Source organism: Rhinoderma darwinii, chromosome 2 (genome assembly GCF_050947455.1).
Source record: "Rhinoderma darwinii isolate aRhiDar2 chromosome 2, aRhiDar2.hap1, whole genome shotgun sequence".
In the NCBI taxonomy this organism is placed as follows: domain Eukaryota; kingdom Metazoa; phylum Chordata; class Amphibia; order Anura; family Rhinodermatidae; genus Rhinoderma; species Rhinoderma darwinii.
In genome coordinates, this window is record NC_134688.1 from 312,093,217 (window position 1) to 312,113,058 (window position 19,842).

The following is a 19,842-nucleotide window of genomic DNA, read 5'->3' on the forward strand; positions in this document are numbered from 1 at the left end:
ACAGCATAAACACATGTCTCACAGGACAGGTAAATTGTTGGCTCGTGATTCCTGTATACGGTATTACACCTCCAATAATAAAAAGGTAGTAACAAAAATAGAAACTCTGAACAACCATATACATACAAAAGAGAACAAGAAGTCATGCACTATTATTAGTATGAAAAATAGAAAATCTCAATTTCATCGAATCACCAAAAATTGGGAATATAAAATGTACAGGAGATCCAAACAAGATTAACTGTATAGGGGCTACAGGTCATAAATAGCACAACGATGTATATCACATACAAAAGTATATCACAGTAATCAGAAAATATGATGTCAATTGCATAGTCAAACGGGTATAGGGTACCTAATCTGGGAAATGTTTAAAAACCAAGCAAAAAGTGCTTTTTGGTACTAATTTTGAGTACATATATCTAAAAAAAAAAAAAAAAAGTATACATTTTTTAAACAATAAAATATTAATGAAGAATTGTTTTTTTAATTTTTAGTAGAGCCTTTTTGTGTTTTATAAAGTTTTTGGCCCACTATTGGACTTGAAGCTGAGATTCTTGAATCGCTTGTATAATGCTTTGGAATTACATAGAATTCCAGACATTGTCATAGTTCGGGGTTTAGCAATGGGGGGCAAAACACATTTGAGTGGGCCCCAATCCGGTGGGCCCCCCAATTCATGTTTACAACTGCAGGGGTGCATCCAGCAGGGTCAGGTTTACATAAACTGTGTAGTTTGCTGTGCTACTCTGTTTCTGTAAACTTTCATAGAAGTGAATGTGCATAATGGAAACAGCGTAGCATAGCGAACAATGCTGTTTATTTAACTTCCTTTCCCTGCTTTCCGACACAATATAATGCCCCAATATTGGCCCCCACACAGTATAATGACCCCTTAGTGGCCTCAGCACAGTATAATGCCCCCATAGTGCGCCCACACAGTATAATACTCCTATAGTGCCTCCCCACACACAGTATAATGTCCCATAGTGCCCCCAATCAGTTTAATGCCCCCAAACTGTATAATGCCCCTATAGTGACTCCTCACACAGTATAATACCACCATAGCTGCGTCACACACAGTATAATGCCCCATAGCTGCCCCCCTACACACATACAAACAGTATAATGCCCCTATAGTTCCTGTCAACACAGTATAATGCCTACGTAGCTGCCCCATACACAGTATAATGCCCCTATAGTGCCTCCTCACACAGTATAATGCCCTATAGCTGCCCCCACACAGAGTATAATGCGAACCATAGTGCCGCCACACCGTATAATGCCCCCACACAGTGTAATGACCCCTTAGTGGCACCCACACAGTATATGCCCATATAGTGCCTCACCACACACAGTATAATGCCCCCATAGTGACCCCCACACAGTATAATACCCCCATAGTGTCCCACACATAGTTTAATGACCACTTAGGGTATGTTCACACGCAGTGGTTTCAGTCGTAATTCGGGCGTTTTACGCCTCAAATTACGCCTGAAAAAATGCCCCTAATACGCCTACAAACATCTGCCCATTGCTTTCACTGGGAATTATGATGTTCTGTTCCCACGAGCCTTTATTTTACGCTTCGCTGTCAAAAAACGGAGTGTAAAAAGACGCTTCGTAAAAAGAAGTAGCATGTCACTTCTTGAGGCGTTTTTTGGAGCTGATTTTCTATTGAACACTATGAAAAACGCCTCAAAAAACGTCTAAAAAGAAGCCTCAAAAGAAGCTCCAAATTTCATTCTCAGCTTCAAAAACGCCTGAAAATCAGAGGCTGCTTTCTCTGAAATCGGCTCCGTATTTTTCAGACGTTTTTTGTTAAGCGTGTGAACATACCCTTAGTAGCACCAAAACTGTATAATGCCCCATAGCTGCCCCACAAACAATATAATGCCCCTATAGTTCCTCCCAACACAGTATAATGCCCCCATAGTGCCCCACACACAGAATAATGCCTCCATAGCTGCCCCACACACAGTGCAATACCCATATAGTGCCTCCTCACAAAGTATAATGCCCCTATAGCTGCCCTCACACAATGTAACGCAGGATGTGGAGAACAAAAGTTGCAGCATTCGGGACACGGTGCCTGACAGGTAAGTATTGAGAACAAAGTATTTTTCAGTAGACTTTATTTGTAATAGATACTACGCGTGACAGGTCCCTTCCTCAGGTTCATACAGCGATACACAAGAAACAGGCATAATTTTATGCACAGAAAGACCGGGAAAAAAAGAGACAAGCGTTTTTTCTAATTGCCAATTACACCTGATTTTTCAAACAGGAAGGGAGGAGTGAATTCACCCCAAAGGTCAGTCTAGATCAAACAGTGATGTAAGGTAGTAGCTCCCCCTAATCGTATACAGGTGAACTATATATGCACAATTGTAATGACGGGTATTTGACCTTGCCATCACAACTGTCTTACTCATATAAATAAATATTTAACATATTAGAAAAAATACATTAACGTATACATATATATAAAATTATAAAATGTATATACCTTTAAAAAACAAAGCACAGTACTGAGTTTTTGTGATAAAAGTCTGATATATTTTCGATCAGAATGAAACAAGTGTATAAAAAGCCCATCCTTATTCAGAGAGACTATGAAATTTATAGATCCAAAAGGATTCCCTATTTTTCAGAAGCGAGAATCTGTTGGTGGTCTCTATGGGAATTTGTTCTAGTGGTGTGATCTTCACCTCAAAGCACAAATAGGGAATCCTTTTGGATCTATAAATTTCATAGTCTCTCTCCGGAGGGGCTGAATGAGACCCTGGAGAACACTTGTTAAATAAAATATATATCAAATAGCATATTTATAAAATAATCCAATATTATTGGTTGACCTATTAACCCCTTAATGACCGGGCATGTTTGTACCTTAATGACCAAGCCAGATTTGTCAAATCTGGTATGTCTGACTTTATCAGAGAATAACTCTGTGAAAGTTTTGAATATCCAAGTAATTCTGACATTGTTTTTTTGTCACATGTTGTACTTGGTACTGATACGATTTGCGGAAATTAATTAAAAAATAGAAAAATGGAAGAAATTTTGTAAAAATTACCTTTTTCCCCTATTTTTAACTGCAATCGGTCACATATGTACACACATACTGTATAATTTTTTTAATTAAATATATATTTCTATCTCTTTACTCTATTTAGGCAGCACTTTTGAAAAAATAAAATAAATTTTCAGCAATTTAGAGGACTTACAAATTGAATAATAATTTTATACATTTTGAAGTACATTTTGTTTTCCTGCACCAAGCCAGGTTTTCAGAGGCTCATAGGTCTCAGAGTGATGGAAACCCCCACAAATGACCCCATTTAGAAAACTAGACCCCTTAAGATATTTACCTAAGGGTATAGTAAGTATTTTGACCCCACAGTTTTTTGCTAAATTTAATACATAGCAGGTGAAAAAAAAAATAATTTCACTTTTTTTCATAAAAGTATCAGTTTGAAGACCAATTTCTTTGTAAAGCGACCATGGGAATGAAGAAACACACCACAAAATCTATCACCCTGTTTCTCCTGTTTTCAAAAATACCCACATTGTGGCCCTAATGCGTTGTTTGGACACACGGCAGGGCCCCAAAGGAAGGGAGCACCCGGAGGCTTTCAGGACTCATATTTTGCTTGAAAATGTTTTAGGCCCCACTGTACATTTGGAGAGGCTTTGAGCTGCCAGAACTATAGAAACTCCCCATAAACGACCCCATTTCGAAAACTAGACCCCTTAAGGTATTTATCTAGGGGTATAGTTAGCATTTTGACCACACAGGTTTTTCGCTAAATATATTGGAATTCATCTGTAAAAATTAAAATGTACTTTTTTTCTGAAACAATATAGAAATTTTTATTATTTACAAGGAATAACGAAGAAAATGCACCCCAACATTTGTAAAGCAATGTCTCCCGATTAAGACAATACCCCATATGTGGTAATAAACTGCTGTTTGGACCCACAGCAGGGCTCAGAAGGGAAGGAGCGCCATTTGGATTTATGATTTTGCTGGAATGGTTTTCGGTGCCATGTCGCATTTGCAATGCACTGGAGGGACCAAAACAGTGGAAACCCACCAAAAGTGACCCCATTTTGGAAAAACCTTCAAGGAATTTTTCTAGGGGTATAGTGAGCATTTACACCCCACGGGTCTTTTGCAGAGTTTATTGGAATTAGGGCGCGAAAATTAATATCAAAATTTTTTCCACTAAAATGTTGCATTTTCTCATTTTCACAAGGGATAAAGGAGGAAAAAAACAACCATTTTTTATAAAGCAATTTCTCCCGAGTACGGAAATATCCCACATGTGGTCAAAAGTTTTTTCATTAGAAATGAATTAACCCTTTCAGGACTGATCCATTTTTTGCTTTCATATTTTAGACTTTCACTCCCCGCTTTACAAGAGCCATAACTTTTTTATTTTTCCATCAATAGAGCGGTGGGAGGGCTTATTTCTTGCGAGAGGAGCTGCAGTTTTTATTGGTACCATTTTTTGGTACATAAAAAGTGATTCAAAAGTTGTATTCCATTTTTTTTTAGAGCGAAGGTGACAGAAAAAAAAAAACAGCGATTTTGGCGGTTTCAATTATTACATTTTTTTAAGGTGTGCACTGTGCAAATTAAATAATGGTATATTGTAATAGTTCGGACTTTTACGGACGTAGCGATACCAATTTTGTTCATTTTTTGACATTACTTTTTGAAGAAAAATTCGAAAAGGTGTTTTGTTTTTTTAACTTAAAAAAAAAAAATTCTCACTACTAATAACTATAATTCTTCTACACATTTTATTAATCAATCCCCTTAGGGGACTTGATCCAGCGATCATTGGATCACTGGTACAATATACTGCAATACTAATGTATTGCAGTATATTGTTATTCTTACAGGCTTCTGTAACAGAGCGATCGCTGTACCTGTCCGTTAGTACCGAGGGGGCCTGCTGTAATACACAGCCGACAACCGCAGAGCATGGAGCGGGCTCAGCACGTGAGCCGGCTCCATACATCAACCGCCGCACCATGATGGGCAATTAAGTCATAGTGCGCAAAGAGGTTAATGCACAGCGGATGGTTCAAAGTGAAAATTGCAATTTTCCACTGATATGCCATTTTAGTGCATAATATGTTGTGCCCAGTTTGTGCCACAGAAGACAAATACCTCATAAAACGTTAAGCGGGTTCTCTCGGGTATGGCGACACCATATGTGTGGGCAAAAAATGCTGCTTGGGCACGCTGCAGACCTCAGAAGGGAGGGAGCGCCATTTTGCTTGGTAGGTTTCTGTTTTGGGTTTCGCTGGTATTTCAGTTTATAATGTGGGGGGCATGTGTAATCTGTGCGGAGAACATCAGGGCATAATAAGAGGGTATAATAATGGGGTAAATAAATAATATTTCATAGATGTGTGGCCAGAGTCGCACTGATAAATGGCGCCCGATCTTATCCGCTTTTGAAACACTCTGCACATTTTGCATCGCCATATTCTGAAAGCCAGAACTTTTTTATTTTTTCACCACCGGAGCCGTGTGAGGGCTTATTTGTTGCGGGACAATCTGTAGTTTTCATTGGTACCATTTTGGGGTACATGCGATTTTTTTTGATCACTTTTTATTACATTTTTTTGCAATCCTGAGCAAAAAACAGGAAGGGCGGGTTCACACATGGCGGATTTTCACTTAAATTCCGCTGCGGACACTCCGCAGCGTTAATCCGCAGCGGAGCCGTTTCTCCATTGACTTTCACTTTAATTTCGCAGTGTTCGTTTACACGATGCGTACAATTCCGCTGCGGAGCATAGGCTGCGGAGCGGAATGTGGTGTCCGCAGCATGCTCTGTCTGTTGCGGAGCAGTGGCGGACTGGTTGCGGACTCATGGCGGAATTTCTCCATTGACTTCAATGGAGATTCTAAGTTCCGCAATGAAGTCCGCAGCTGTCATGCACATGTTATGTGTGGTGCGGAGCGTATTGGTTTTTTAACATGACATTTCTTCATTCTGGCTGGACCTATGTATTTCTAGGTCTACAGCCAGACTGAGGAAGTCAATGGGGCTCCCGTAATGACGGGAGCGTTGCTAGGAGACGTCAGTAAATAGTCACTGTCCAGGGTGCTGAAAGAGTTAAGCGATCGGCAGTAACTGTTTCTGCACCCGGGACAGTGACTACCGATCCCAATATACATGTATCTGTAAAAAAACATATAAGTTCATACTTACCGAGAACTCCCTGTGTCTGTCTCCAGTCCGGCCTCCCAGGATGACGTTTCAGTGGAAGTGACGGCTGCAGCCAATCACAGGCCAAGCACAGGCTGCAGCGGTCACATGGACTGGCGCGTCATCCAGGGAGGTCGGGCTGGATGCCGAAGGAGGGACGCGTCATCAAGACAACGGGCGGTAAGTATGAATTTCTTTTACTTTCACTAGGGAAAGTGCTGTCCCTTCTCTCTATCCTGCACTGATAGGGAGAAGGGAAGCACTTTTCCTGCAGTCCGCAGCGGCCAGTCCGCATCAATTTTCTGCACATTTTGTGCAGATCCGCAGCCGTAATCCGCAACCCGGATTAGGTGCGGCATTGATGCGGACAGTTGCGGAGGAATTCCGCCATGTGTGGTCATGCCCGAATTCTGACACTGTTTTTTAGGTTTTCTTTTTGCGGCGCTGACCGTACGCTATAAATTACATTTTTACTTTATTCTGCGAGTTGGTACGGTTACGGCGATACCATATGTATATAGGTTTGGTCCTTTTTTTTGAGCATTTGCACAATAAAATTACTTATTTCTAAAAAAAAAAATTTCTGTGTCACCGTATTCTGAGAGCCATAATTTTTACATTTTTTAGTCAAAAAAGCTGTGTAAGGGCTTGTTTTTTGGGGGACAGATAGAAGTTTTTATTGGTACTATTTTCGGGTACATGCGACTTTTTGATCACTTTTTATTCTTTATTTAGGGAGCGGTGGTGACCAAAAAAATTGTGATTCTGTCGTAGTTTTTTATTGATTTTTTTGGGGGTGTTCATCGTGCGGGGAAAATAACATTACAGTTTTATAGTTGGGGTCGTTATGAACGCGGTGATACCAAATATGTGTACTTTTTTAACGTGTTCATTTTTTTTCTATAATAAAAGTCTTACTATAGGAAAAAAAGCATTTAGTGTTTATAGAACTTATAACTTTTATTTTTACACTTTTTTTAAAACATTTTGATTACTTTTTTTTACTTTTTTTACTTGTCCCACTAGGGGACACTTAGACTTGCAGCTTGGATCGCTGCTAGAGTACATTACACTACACACGTAGTGTAATGTACTCTAACTGTCATTGTGACGTGACTGTCACACTGACAGGAAGCAGAGGAGGAACGGCCGGAGGCTGTTCCTCCGAGGCTTCCGTACATGGTAACCCGGAGGTCATTATCTGACCTCCGATTGCCGTGACAAGCATCGGTAGCCCCCACGATCACTTCGTGGGGGCTGCCGATGTGCTTCAAACCACTTAAATGCGGCGACGGCAATCCGTCGCCGCACTTAAGGGGTTAACTGCCGAAAGCAGCGGCGATGGTCCGCTGTCCGGCGAGACTGATGTCTCAGCTGTCTAGGACAGCTGTCAGCGCGCGTCTGTCACTCTGTGTTTACACAGAGTGACAGTTTGAAATGCGGACGAAAATGAACGTCATGGTGCGGGAACTAGCAGCCGACCATGGCGTTCATTTTCGTCCTTGGTCGTGAAAGGGTTAATACAGTGCAACCAGGGGCAGTCAAAAACAAAACATCCACAGGGGACCTTTTCAAATTATACAATCTCATGTGATGGAACCATTATTGTTAGTAAAGGATGACAGTGCTATGTTGGGACATATCATTTGCACTTTATATCATCAATTCAATTTCAGGTAGCCTTGCTATACAGTTTTGGCACCTTTGCAAAAACAGCACAAATTTGAGTGCCAAACCAGGTCATACTTATATGTTTTTATTAAAATCAGTCAGTTTTCATCTTGCTCATTGCTGCTAAAAAGGATGGGCTTTTTATACACTTGTTTCATTCTGATCGAAAATAGATCAGACTTTTATCACAAACACGCAGTACTGTGCTTTGTTTTTCAAAGGTATATACATTTTATAATTTTAAATATATATGTATACGTTAATGTATTTTTTATAATATGTTAAATATTTATTTATATGAGTAAGACAGTTGTGATGGCAAGGTCAAATATCCGTCATTACAATTGTGCATATATAGTTCACCTGTATACGATTAGGGGGAGCTACTACCTTACATCACTGTTTGATCTAGACTGACCTTTGGGGTGAATTCACTTCTCCCTTTCTGTTTGAAAAATCAGGTGTAATTGGCAATTAGAAAAAACGCTTGTCTCTTTTTTCCCCGATCTTTCTGTGCATAAAATGATGCCTGTTTCTTGTGTATCGCTGTATGAACCTGAGGAAGGGACCTGTCCGATCCTGAAACGCGTAGTATCTATTACAAATAAAGTCTACTGAAAAATACTTTGTTCTGAATACTTACCTGTCAGGCGCCGTGTCCCGAATGCTGCAACTTTTCTTCTCCACATCCTGCGTTCGATCTCCCCAGGAACAGAATTTTACTCTCGTGGGATAGCAGCGGGTGGCAGCCAACGTCTATAACGATCTTCATGAATTCTCAATTCCACGCTAAGCAATAGTGTTGTGCCTATCTCAGCACAACACTGCCAGGTGAGTGTATCAGCTCACCATTTTGCTTACACTGTCCCCCGTTCCTTACAATATTACCTTAGAGGAGCACCGTTGTCCTCCTCTCTCCTTTTTCTCATTTAGATCTCACACAATATAAGGATATAAGGCCCCTATAGCTGCTCCCACATAGCATAGTGCCCCCATAGTTGCCCCATACGGTATAATGCCCGAAACAGTATAATTCCCCCACACAATGTAATGACCCCTCAGTGGCATGCACACAGTATAATTCCTCTATAGTGCCTTCCCATACACAGTATAATGTCCCTATAGTGCTTCACCACACACAGTATAATGCCCCTATAGCTGCCCCACACAGTATAATGCCCCCATAGCTGCCCCACACACAGTATAATGCCCCTAAAGTACCTCCTCACGCAGTACAATGCCCCATAGCTGCTCCCACACAGTATAATGCCCCTATACTGCCTCCACACAGCAGAATGCCCGATAGCTGCCTGCACACAATATAATGCCCCTATAGTCCCTCCGAACACTGTATAATGCCGCCATAGTGACTCACACACAATATAATGCCCCATAGCTGCTTCATAAACAGCATGATGCCCGTATAGGGCCTCCTCACACAGTATAATGCCCCATAGCTGCTCCCACACAGAATAATGGCCCTATAGCGGCCCGTATGGTGCCCCCCACACAGTATAATGCTCCATACAGTGTAATGACCCCTTAGTGGCACCCACCCAGTATAATGCCCAGAGTGCCTCCCCACACATTATAATGCTGCTATAGTGCCCCCATGCAGTTTAAAGCCCCACACTCTGTATAATGGCCCTATAGTGCCTCCTCACACAGTATAATGTCCCCACACAGTATAATGCCCCCACACAGTGTAATGTCCCCTCTGTGGCACCCACACAGTATAATGCCCCTATAGTGCATCCCCACACACAGAGTATAATGCTCCTATAGCTGCCCCACACACAGTATAATGCTCCTATAGTGCCTCCTCACACAGTATAATTCCCCATAGTTGCCCCACAAAGTATAATGCCCCAATAGTGGCCCACATACAGTATAATGCCCCTAAGCTGTCTCACACACAGTATAATGCCCCCATAGCTGACCCCACATAGTATAATGTCCCCATAGTTGCTCCCACACTATATAATGCCCCCCACACAGTGTAATGACCCCTTAGTGGCACCCACACAGTATAATGCCCCTATAGGGCCTCCCCACACACTGTATAATGCCCCTACAGCTGCCCCGCACAGTATAACGCCCCTATAGTGAACCCACACAGTATAATGCCCCATAACTGCCCCACACATAGTATAATGCTCCTATAGTGCCTCCTCACAAAGTATAATGCCCCTATAGTGCCTCCTCACACAGTATAATGTCCCTTTAGTGTCTTCACACAGTATAATGCCCCTATCGCTGACCCACACACAGTGTAATGCACCCATAGTGCCCCACATACAGTATAATGCCTACATAGTGCCACTCACAGAGTATAATACCCTCATAGCTGCCCCACACACAGTATAATGCCCCTATAGTGCCTCCTCACATTTAGTGAATAAAGCTCATCAAGTAAGCAAAGAAAGTGTTATAAGCAGCAGGTGTATTCTATTAAGAAGTCGCTGGGGCAGTTGGTTGCAAAGGCAACTGCTGAACAGCTGATTCATCATTGAAGATCAGATGACCACACTTATGTGAGCCTGTGGCTCGTTTAGAGAAAGCAACTTGACTGGTCTGCCTCTCTTCAACAATGCCTGTTCTTTGATTCGGAGTGTAGGTTAAAGTACTTGCTATGTGTGTTTGTCATTCGCTAGTCAGATTGTGCGTTCCAGTCCAGCTCAGTCCAGTATTGTGTTTTTCCAGCTCTGCCTAAGTATTTTCTCAGTCCGTGTTTGCTTCTATGTCTAGTTCTGTTAGTTTCATCCTGTTTCATTGATTTATTTTCTGCTTGCCTGTTTTCCATGGGTCTGTGAACGTTTTGTGCTGTTTTTATTGCCTTTGATTCCTAAAGTTTTCTTAGTGCTGTGTTAGGGACAGTTTCTACAGATTGGTGACGCCACTAGAAAAAGTTTTTGGTACAGTGAGGTTAGTGGTGTGGTGTTAAAGTCAGTTCTTAGGAACAGTTCCAGGGTAAGATATCGGGAGAGCTAGTTAGGGTTAGCTTGTTATTACATAGTTACATAGTTACATAGTTAGTAAGGTTGAAAAAAGACATGTCCATCAAGTTCAAGCAAGGGACGGCAAAAGGAAAGGTAAAAATTTCTACACATAGGAGCTAATATTTTTTTGTTCTAGGAAATTATCTAAGCCTTTTTTAAAGCCATCTACTGTAGCTACTGTGACCAGCTCCTGCGGTAGACTATTCCATAGATTCACAGTTCTCACAGTAAAGAAGGCTTTTCGCCTCCGCAGATTGAATTTTTTTTTCTCCAGATGGAGGGAGTGCCCACTTGTTTTTTGAGGGGGTTTTACATGGAACAGGTTTTCACCATATTTTTTGTATGTGTGATTAATATATTTATATAAGTTAATCATGTCCCACCTTAGTCGTCTTTTTTCAAGGTTTAATTATTTTAATCTTTCCTCATAACTTAGATACGCCATGCCCCTTATTAGCTTTGTTGCTCTTCTTTGTATTTTTTCCAACTCCAGGGCATCCTTTCTATGAACTGGAGCCCAGAACTGAACTGCGTATTCTAGATGAGGCCTCACTAATGCTGTGGTAATATTATATCCCTGTCCCACGAGTCCATGCCTCTTTTAAACAACTAAGATTCGTGGCTGCAGTAGGGACTTAGAATTATCAGAACACATTGATTTTAAAATTGAAAAAGCCCCCCCCCCCCGACATGTTTTACCACTGAAGTGGCGTCCTCAGGGGAAAATGGGTCTAATGGCGGCGAACGCGGTGGAGTCTCCTATTTATGACCTCAGTTCTGACGTCATCTAAACTGATGCTACCAATCTCAATGATTCTCATAAGAACGACCCCTAAACGAAAAAATATGCTCCAATCAAGTACAGCTAGCGTCCAACCATTGAGGGACTCGCTATCGCTCCTGTGGAGAAAATTATTAACAGCAAAATGCTCCAATCCCGCAATGCTACTACCTGGCCACTCGTGACCTAGATTTTGCGCCTGCGCAATGGAAAAAGTTTACGCCAGATAGACAAGTGTGAAAAACAGTTCACTGCACATGTCAGTGAACTTAGATCTAGAGGCACGATCGTATTATAAGTATGTCTATCCCAGGAACACCAAGTAGAGAGAGAGAGAAAGAAAGTCACTGTAAATATCGGTGGATTTGAATGACAAAAGACAGTGGAAAAAACAGATTTATATTTATTAGGAAAATAGATTGTAATAAGAGATAACAGTAATCCACTGTCAATAAATTCTTACCAATATCAATATCAATCTCAATGGTAGAATATCTAACAATCCTTACTTAGGAGATATAAAAAATATTAGTCAATGTACAAGTGAATCTCAACTTGATGGAAAGACTGTCAAGAGTATGAGAAAAGACCATTATATATATCAATGGGCCAAAATTATTTTGCACATTATTAATAATACCAATATCCACAATAGATTATAATATGTGGATGAAAAAGAGAGGAAGTTCATATAGAAGTATATGTATAGAAGATTTTTGAGGATCTGAGAATAATTTCAAGAGAATTGAAACACCAGCGATGTATACATATATTTCAAGACAAGAGATCAGTAGAGTTTTCGTATGCGAACACGACCACATTAAAAGTGTTTATAAGATTAAAGGGAAGGTGTCACGGAAAATGATTTTTTTATATGTTATTGCTTTTAGTATGTCATTAAAATAAATTTTATTTATTTGTATTTTTGTGTTGTACTTTTTTCTTTCTTTTACTTGTCTATGGAGGCTGCCATTTTTTTTTATCTCTGTATGTGTCGATTAACGACACATACAGAGATGGAATATGGCACATACATCCCCATAGAGAATGCGAACGGGAGCCATTCCATTCACTATAGCGCACGCCGTCTGTGTGGGAACGGCGCATGCGCCGCTCCCACACAGTCCAAAAGGAAGGTCTTAGGTAGAGCGACATCCGGCGCCATTTTCATGTGGACCAGAAGCCACGGCCAGACAAGAAGACGACTACTTCTGGTCGCGGCTTCCGGCCATATGTTCCGACGCAAGGACTAGGAGCGAAGGCAGCGGCGGCGGTGTCTGCGGCAGGAGCAGGTAAGTTATGTTTGTGTATGTGATGTGTGTGTATGTTCGTGTTATACTGTGTGATTACCACTGTATCTAATCCTCCTACACTGTGCATTCGCTCAAAAAATGGCGGCACACAGTGTAGGAGGTTTGAACATTCAACCACTAGCCAGGAGAAAGGAGGGGGGATTGTTTGAGGACACTAGAGCGAGTGTGACTTCTTCAATTTTGCAGCATAAAGCAATGAGGTTGCTTTACCACATGCCAATGCTGCAATTTTGGGAATTGCTCCCTCTAGTGACCGGCACATGGAAATGTTATAAATTAGAATCTAATTTATAATATTTCCTTACTTGTGAAAAAATGTAAAAAATTAGAACAATGTGTAAACTTTTATATACTAACTGTTTAACTAAAAAAAAAAAAATTTTTTTTTTTCTAGGGACACATTCCCTTTAAATCAGTGTTGACAATATTTAGAATATTTAGAAAGACAGGAATAATTTGAAAATACAAGAGATGTCTGCTGGGCTCATAGGAAATTCAGAATCCATGGCTAAATTAACATTATTTTTCACAGGAAGGCCACAAAAGTAAAACCCTCATTAAGTCCACCAGGACTAAGGCTGTTTAGGCGGTAAATCCACCGTGCTTCTTTCTGTAACAACCTACGGTCTAAATTACATCCTCTGGGACCAGTTTTCAACAGGGTGGCACCCAAAAATTGGATAGATCTAGTATCATACTCATGCATACAACTCATGTGTTGTAACGTCCGTGGTCGCTGACCACGAACTCCTTCCATCCAGTCGACACCCTTCTCTCCAGAGATGTCTGCACATGTGGCTGTCCTGTTCCGCAGTGATCACCAGCGTGCGCTCGCGAGCTCAGCCAAGACTTGAGAAGCCAAAGTGCACGCATGTGGGAAATTGAGCTGATTGCTCCCAGAGCACCCTGGGCTATAAGAAGGTCCCAGCCCCATACTCCCATGCCTGAGCTTTGTTTGTCGTATCCTAGTTTGTCTTGCAAATGGTCTCCTAGTGTTTCCCAGTTCCAGTGTTCCCTGTTCCTGTATCCTGTATCCCGTGCTATCCTGTTGCAGTGCCGTGTTGTGCTGTGCTGTAGCCGTGCTGAGCTGTACCTACGCCTGTCCTGCTGCCCCACACCTGATGTCTACCGGCTGCCTAGTCCCAGCCGAGTCTGCCTTGCTACTGTCCGAGCTGCCACAGGTACCTTATACGAACTGTGAACTGTGACTTGCACCCTGTTGGCCAGCTGCCATACCGCCAAGGCGGTACGGCACAGTGGGTCCACGAACCCAATGTGACAGTACGCTCAGGCCATGGATGCCGCTGGTCGATACAAGACCATGACGACGTCTTAAGAGATGGGGGCGGATATGCTAGACCTCAGGTCTCGACAGGACCAACTCCTCCAGGCCTTGAACATTCTCGCACGTCGGCAGGAGACAAGAGCTGCCGTTCCTCCTACTACACCTCCTGGCAGTACTGTTCCTCAGACTACACCTCCTTGCAGTGTTGATTCTCGTTTTTCTTTGCCACTTCCTGACCGCTATGATGGAAACGCAAGTACCTGTCATGGTTTTTTGAACCAGTGCCAGATCCACTTCAGCCTGTATTCTAGGGCATTTTCATCTGATGGCGCAATGGTCGCTTTCATCATCTCCCTTCTTACTGGCAAGGCCCTTGCATGGGCGAACCCTATCTGGGAGAGACAAGGACCAGAGACCCGTGACTTCCATGGGTTCCACCGGACATTTCGCACAGTGTTCATGGAGCCTGGATGAGTCTCCTATGCTGCAGCTTCCTTGCTGAACCTACGCCAAGGTGACATCTCTCTAGGCGAGTATGCCATCCACTTCCACACCCTGGCGGGAGAACTGTTGTGGAACAATGAGGCTCTGGTGGCTGCATTCTGGCATGGACTGTCTCCTAAAATTTAAAATGAACTTGCCGCTCGGGACCTGCCATCTACCCTGGATGACCTCATCCTCCTGGCTGCCCGGATTGATAGAAGGCTCAGAGAACGGCTCCAAAAGGTTAATCAGGAGGGAGGCCTTCCTAGTCTGGCCCCTACCTTGCAGCAACCCCTGCCATCCTCAGATGCCGATATTCCTAAGGAGTCTCTAAGGATGGACCAATGTAAGCTATCTACCCAGGGGAGACAATGCAGACGCACTTCGTGACTATGTCTTTATTGCGGCCTCAGAGGCCATCTTGTGCGTCTGTGTCCCCAAAAGCCCCAAAGCCTAGGGTTGGTAGGAGAGACAACCTTGAGTAAAAAGGGATTCACGTCTAAATTGTCCATACCAGTGACCATAGTGTCCGGTGAGAAAACGCATCAGGTCTCTGCGTATCTGGACTCTGGATCCGCTGCTAATTTCATTTGTAGAGACCTGGTGGACCTGCTCCAATTGCCCTCTACTCCTCTAGAAAGACCGTTGATGGTTGCATCAGTAAATGAACTACCTCTGCCAGACCCAGTTATAGCTGTAACCAAGCCGCTGAGGCTCAAAGTAGGGGCTCTCCACTCCGAACTTCTACCGCTCTATGTCCTGTCCAAGGCCGTTAACCCCATGCTGCTGGGCCTGCCTTGGCTCTGACTACATGCCCCAGTCCTGGACTGGAACTCTGGAGAGGTTCTCCAGTGGGGCCCCGAGTGTCACAGATGATGCCTGGTGCAGATTTGTTCAGTCCAGCCGACTCTGCCTCGGTCATTGGAATGATTGCCTGGTCATTATGCTGCATTTTCGGACGTCTTCAGCAAAAGGGAGGAGGAGACACTGCCCCCAAACCGGGCATATGACTGTCCTATCGAACTGATCCCTGGTGCATCCCTTCCCCGTGGTAGGATATATCCTCTCTCCTTACCAGAGACTCTGTCCATGTCCGCCTATGTTAAGGAGAACTTGGAGAGCGGCTTCATACAGAAGTCTTCCTCCCCGGCAGGTGCCAGGTTCTTCTTTGTCAAAAAAGAGGATGGCTCCCTGCGTCCTTGTATTGACTTCCGGGGTATCAACCAAATCACGGTGAAGAATAAAAATCAGTTGCCGCTGATCTCGGAATTATTTGACGTATACGTCGTGCCAAAATTTTTTCCAAACTAGACCTGCGTGGGGCTTACAACCTAATCCGGATTCGCCAGGGTGATGAATGGAAGACTGCATTTAACACACGCGATGGACACTATGAGTATCTAGTAATGCCCGTCTGCCTATGTAATGATCCCGCGGTCTTTCTGGAGTTTGTTAATGACATTTTCAGTGACCGCCTCTATGTTTGTGTTGTGGTCTACCTTGATGACATCTTGTCTTTTTCTCTAAATCCTGTGACTCATCAGATATGTCCGTCAAGTTCTGCTGCGGTTAAGAGAGAAGCGTCTGTACGCTAAGTTGGAGAAGAGCGTGTTTGAAAAGGATGCTCTACCCTTCCTCGGCTACATTGTTTCGAATAGAGGTCTCATGATGGATCCTGAAAAGGTAAAGTCCATTCTGGATTGGCCACGCCCTCAAGGCTTGAAGGCCATACAGCACTTTATGGGATTTGCCAACTTCTGCAGACAGTTTATTCCAAACTTCTCCTCACTGACATCTCCTATCTCTGACCTCACTAAGAAGGGCATGAATGCCAAGGTGTGGGCTCCTGAGGCAGAGTCTGTATTCAATAGCCTAAAGGATGCCTTCATGTCAGCTTCTATCTTCCATCATCCCGATGTTTATCTACAGTTCTCGCTGGAGGTGGACGCATCCTCTGTCGGTACTGGTGCACTCCTGTTCCAGTGAGGTTCCAAGGGCAAGTCTATGGTATGTGGATATTTCTCTAATGCAACTGCTCGATTGGGGATTGGGAGTTACTGGCCATCAAGTTGGACCTGGAGGAGTGGAGACATCTACTAGAGGGCGCAGCTCATCCCATCCTGATTTTTACGGACCATAAGAACCTCACCTATCTCCAGATGGCCCAATGGCTGAATCCACGTCAGGCCAGGTGGTGGCTGTTCTCTACCAGGTTCCAGTTTGTGCTCCATTATCACACGGCTGACAAGAATGTGAGGGCTGTTGCCTTGTCCAGGCTTTTCGAGACAGAGGACACCAGGGAGATGCCACAGAACATTATTGATCCGTCTTGCATTGTCTCTGTCAATCCTCTGCAAGTTGGGGACATTCCTCCAGGGAGGACTTTTGTGCGCCTGGCTGACCGAGGGAGAATCCTCCGCTGGGGACACTGCTCTAGACTGGCAGGCCATGCGGGGACCCGTAAGACCCGAGATCTGCTTGCCCGTCATTTCTGGTGGCCCACGCTGTCCAAGGACATTTTGGTCTTTGTTTCGTCCTGCTCAGTGTGTGCAGCAAACAAGGTCGCTCACTCCAGACCTGCTGGCCTGCTCCAGCCATTGCCTGTGCCCTATGCTCCCTGGCAGCATATAGCTATGGACTTTATTACTGACCTGCCTCTCCCTGCTGGATGCAGTGCTGTATGGGTGGTGGTGGACCGTTTTTCGAAGATGGCTCACTTCGTTCATCTGATCGGTCTTCCTTCTGCCCCTCTACTGGCGAAGCTGTTCATCCAACAGATCTTCCGCCTGCACGGCTTACCGCAGCATATTGTGTCTGATCGGGGGATTCAGTTCACCTCGAAGTTCTGGAGAGCCCTCTGCGGACTCCTAGGTGTAAAGTTGGACTTTTCATCGGCCTACCATCCTCAGTCCAATGGTGAGGTCGAGAGGATCAATCAGATCTTGGAGAACTACTTACGCCACTTCATCTCCAAGCAACATGATGACTGGGTGCAGTTGCTTCCATGGGCTGAATTCTCGTACAACAATCACACAAGCGAGTCCACACAGAAGACACCGTTCTTCATTGTCTACGGGCAACACCCACAAATTCCTCTCCCGATGCCTGATACGTCCGAGGTACCAGCTGCTGACATGGCTTTTAGGGACTTTCTGCAGATCTGGCAGCAGACTCGATCCTCCATCCTGCTGGTGGCGTATGAAACGGAAGGCGGACACTAGGAGAAGAGAACATCCTCAGTTTATTCCAGGCACGAAGATCTGGCTGTCCGCCAGGAATATTAGACTGCGGTCGTACAAATTTGCTCCCAGGTTCCTCGGACCCTTCGAGATCCTACAGCAGATCAACCCTCTCGCCTACAAGCATCAGCTGCCTCCTACCCTCAGGATCCCCAACTCCTTCCATGTCTCCCTTCTGAAGCCAGTGGTTCTGAACCGCTTTACCAAGACTCCCAGCCCTGCGGTTGCCTCCAGCGGTCCTTCAGATACCTTCGAAGTTAAGGAGATCCTGGACATTAAAAAAAGTAAGAGGAAGAACCTTTTATTTAGTAGATTGGAAGGGGTTTGGTCCAGAAGAGAGGTCCTGGGAGCCAGAAGAGAATCTCAACGCTCCTACCCTCATTAAGAGGATTCTCTCTTGTTCTGGTCCCAAGAGGAGGGGGCGTAAGAGGGGGGGATACTGTAACGTCCATGGTCGCTGACCACAAACTCCTTCCATCCAGTCGACACCCTTCTCTCCAGAGATGTCTGCACATACGGTCGTCCTGTTCCGCAGTGACCCCCAGGGTGCGCTCGCGAGCTCAGTCCAGACTTGTGAAGCCAAAGCGCACGCATGTGGGAAATTGGGCTGATTGCTCCCAGAGCACCCTGGGCTATAAAAGGTCTCAGCCCCATACTCCCATGCCTGAGCGTTGTTTGTCGTATCCTAGTTTGTCTTGCAAATGGTCTCCTAGTGTTTTCCAGTTGAAGTGTTCCCTGTTCCTGTATCCTGTATCCAGTGCTATCCTGTTCCAGTGCCGTGTTGTGCTGTGTCACGAAGCGTGTTTGTGGACCCACTAGGCCATACCGCCGTAGCGGGGAGGCAGCTGGCCAAACAACAGGAAACCCCAGCAATACAATGTACCGCACAGGGGTACCTGGATAGTCCAGACAGTGGCCGCAGCTCTGGTACAGATGGAGAAGGTCGCAGCTGGTAATGCCAAATGTAGCAGATGACACAGGTGCCACAGGTTGTGCCAGACGTGGCGAGTTCCTCCGGACGTGGCAGATGACACAGAACGTGGCGGATTCCTCCGGACATGGCAGATGATACAGGACGTGACATGACTCCGACACTAATAGGCACAGGAACAAGAACAGCACGGGATACAGGAACAGGTAACAAGGCACGGGTAACAACTGGAACGAGAATCACTAAGGGACCATTTTCAAGACAGACTGGGATAACTAACAACACTTAGGCAAGGATCATAAGGCCTGGAGCCTTCTTATAGACCAGGAAATCATGGCAGTTGATGATGACAATTTTCTTTGTGCGCGCGCTGGCCCTTTAAGGCCAGGCACGAGCATGAGCGCACCCTACGGGACACAGCAGACCGGAGCGGAAGTGAGCGTTGGCGTCTCCTAGGAAGGAGATGGGGACCAGCGCTCACGGATCCATGGCTGCGGGCGTCAGGAGGTGAGTAAACCCGACGGCCCGTGGCCTTGGACGCTATATGCTGTAGCCATGCTGTGCTGTACCTATGCCTGTCCTGCTGCTCCACGCCTGACATCTACCTGCTGCTTAGTCCCAGGTTGTACGGCCCAGTGGGTCCACGAACCCAACGTGACATGTGTCTAGATAATGAGGTATCCTCCTGTCTCTTGATAGAACTTAAATGTTTAGAAATTCTTCTTCTAAACTGTTGGATGGTTTTACCTAGGACATGGGCATCGCGCAATATCTACAACTCCCATACTCTGGCAATTAGTGAACGATTCTCATAAGACTTCCCATCAAGGGGATTCACAAATGTCTTCATTTTTCGCATAAAAGGACAGAAAGAACAATGTCCACATTGATAGGAGCCGAAAAT

General features: G+C 44.3%; 1 protein-coding gene across 1 annotated transcript in view; it reads right to left on the reverse strand.

The window, feature by feature from the left end:
* CACNA1S (calcium voltage-gated channel subunit alpha1 S) overlaps window positions 1–19,842 on the reverse strand; it is a 960,893-nt gene that overhangs the window by 215,677 nt on the left and 725,374 nt on the right. The gene's annotated exons all lie outside the window — the stretch shown is intronic.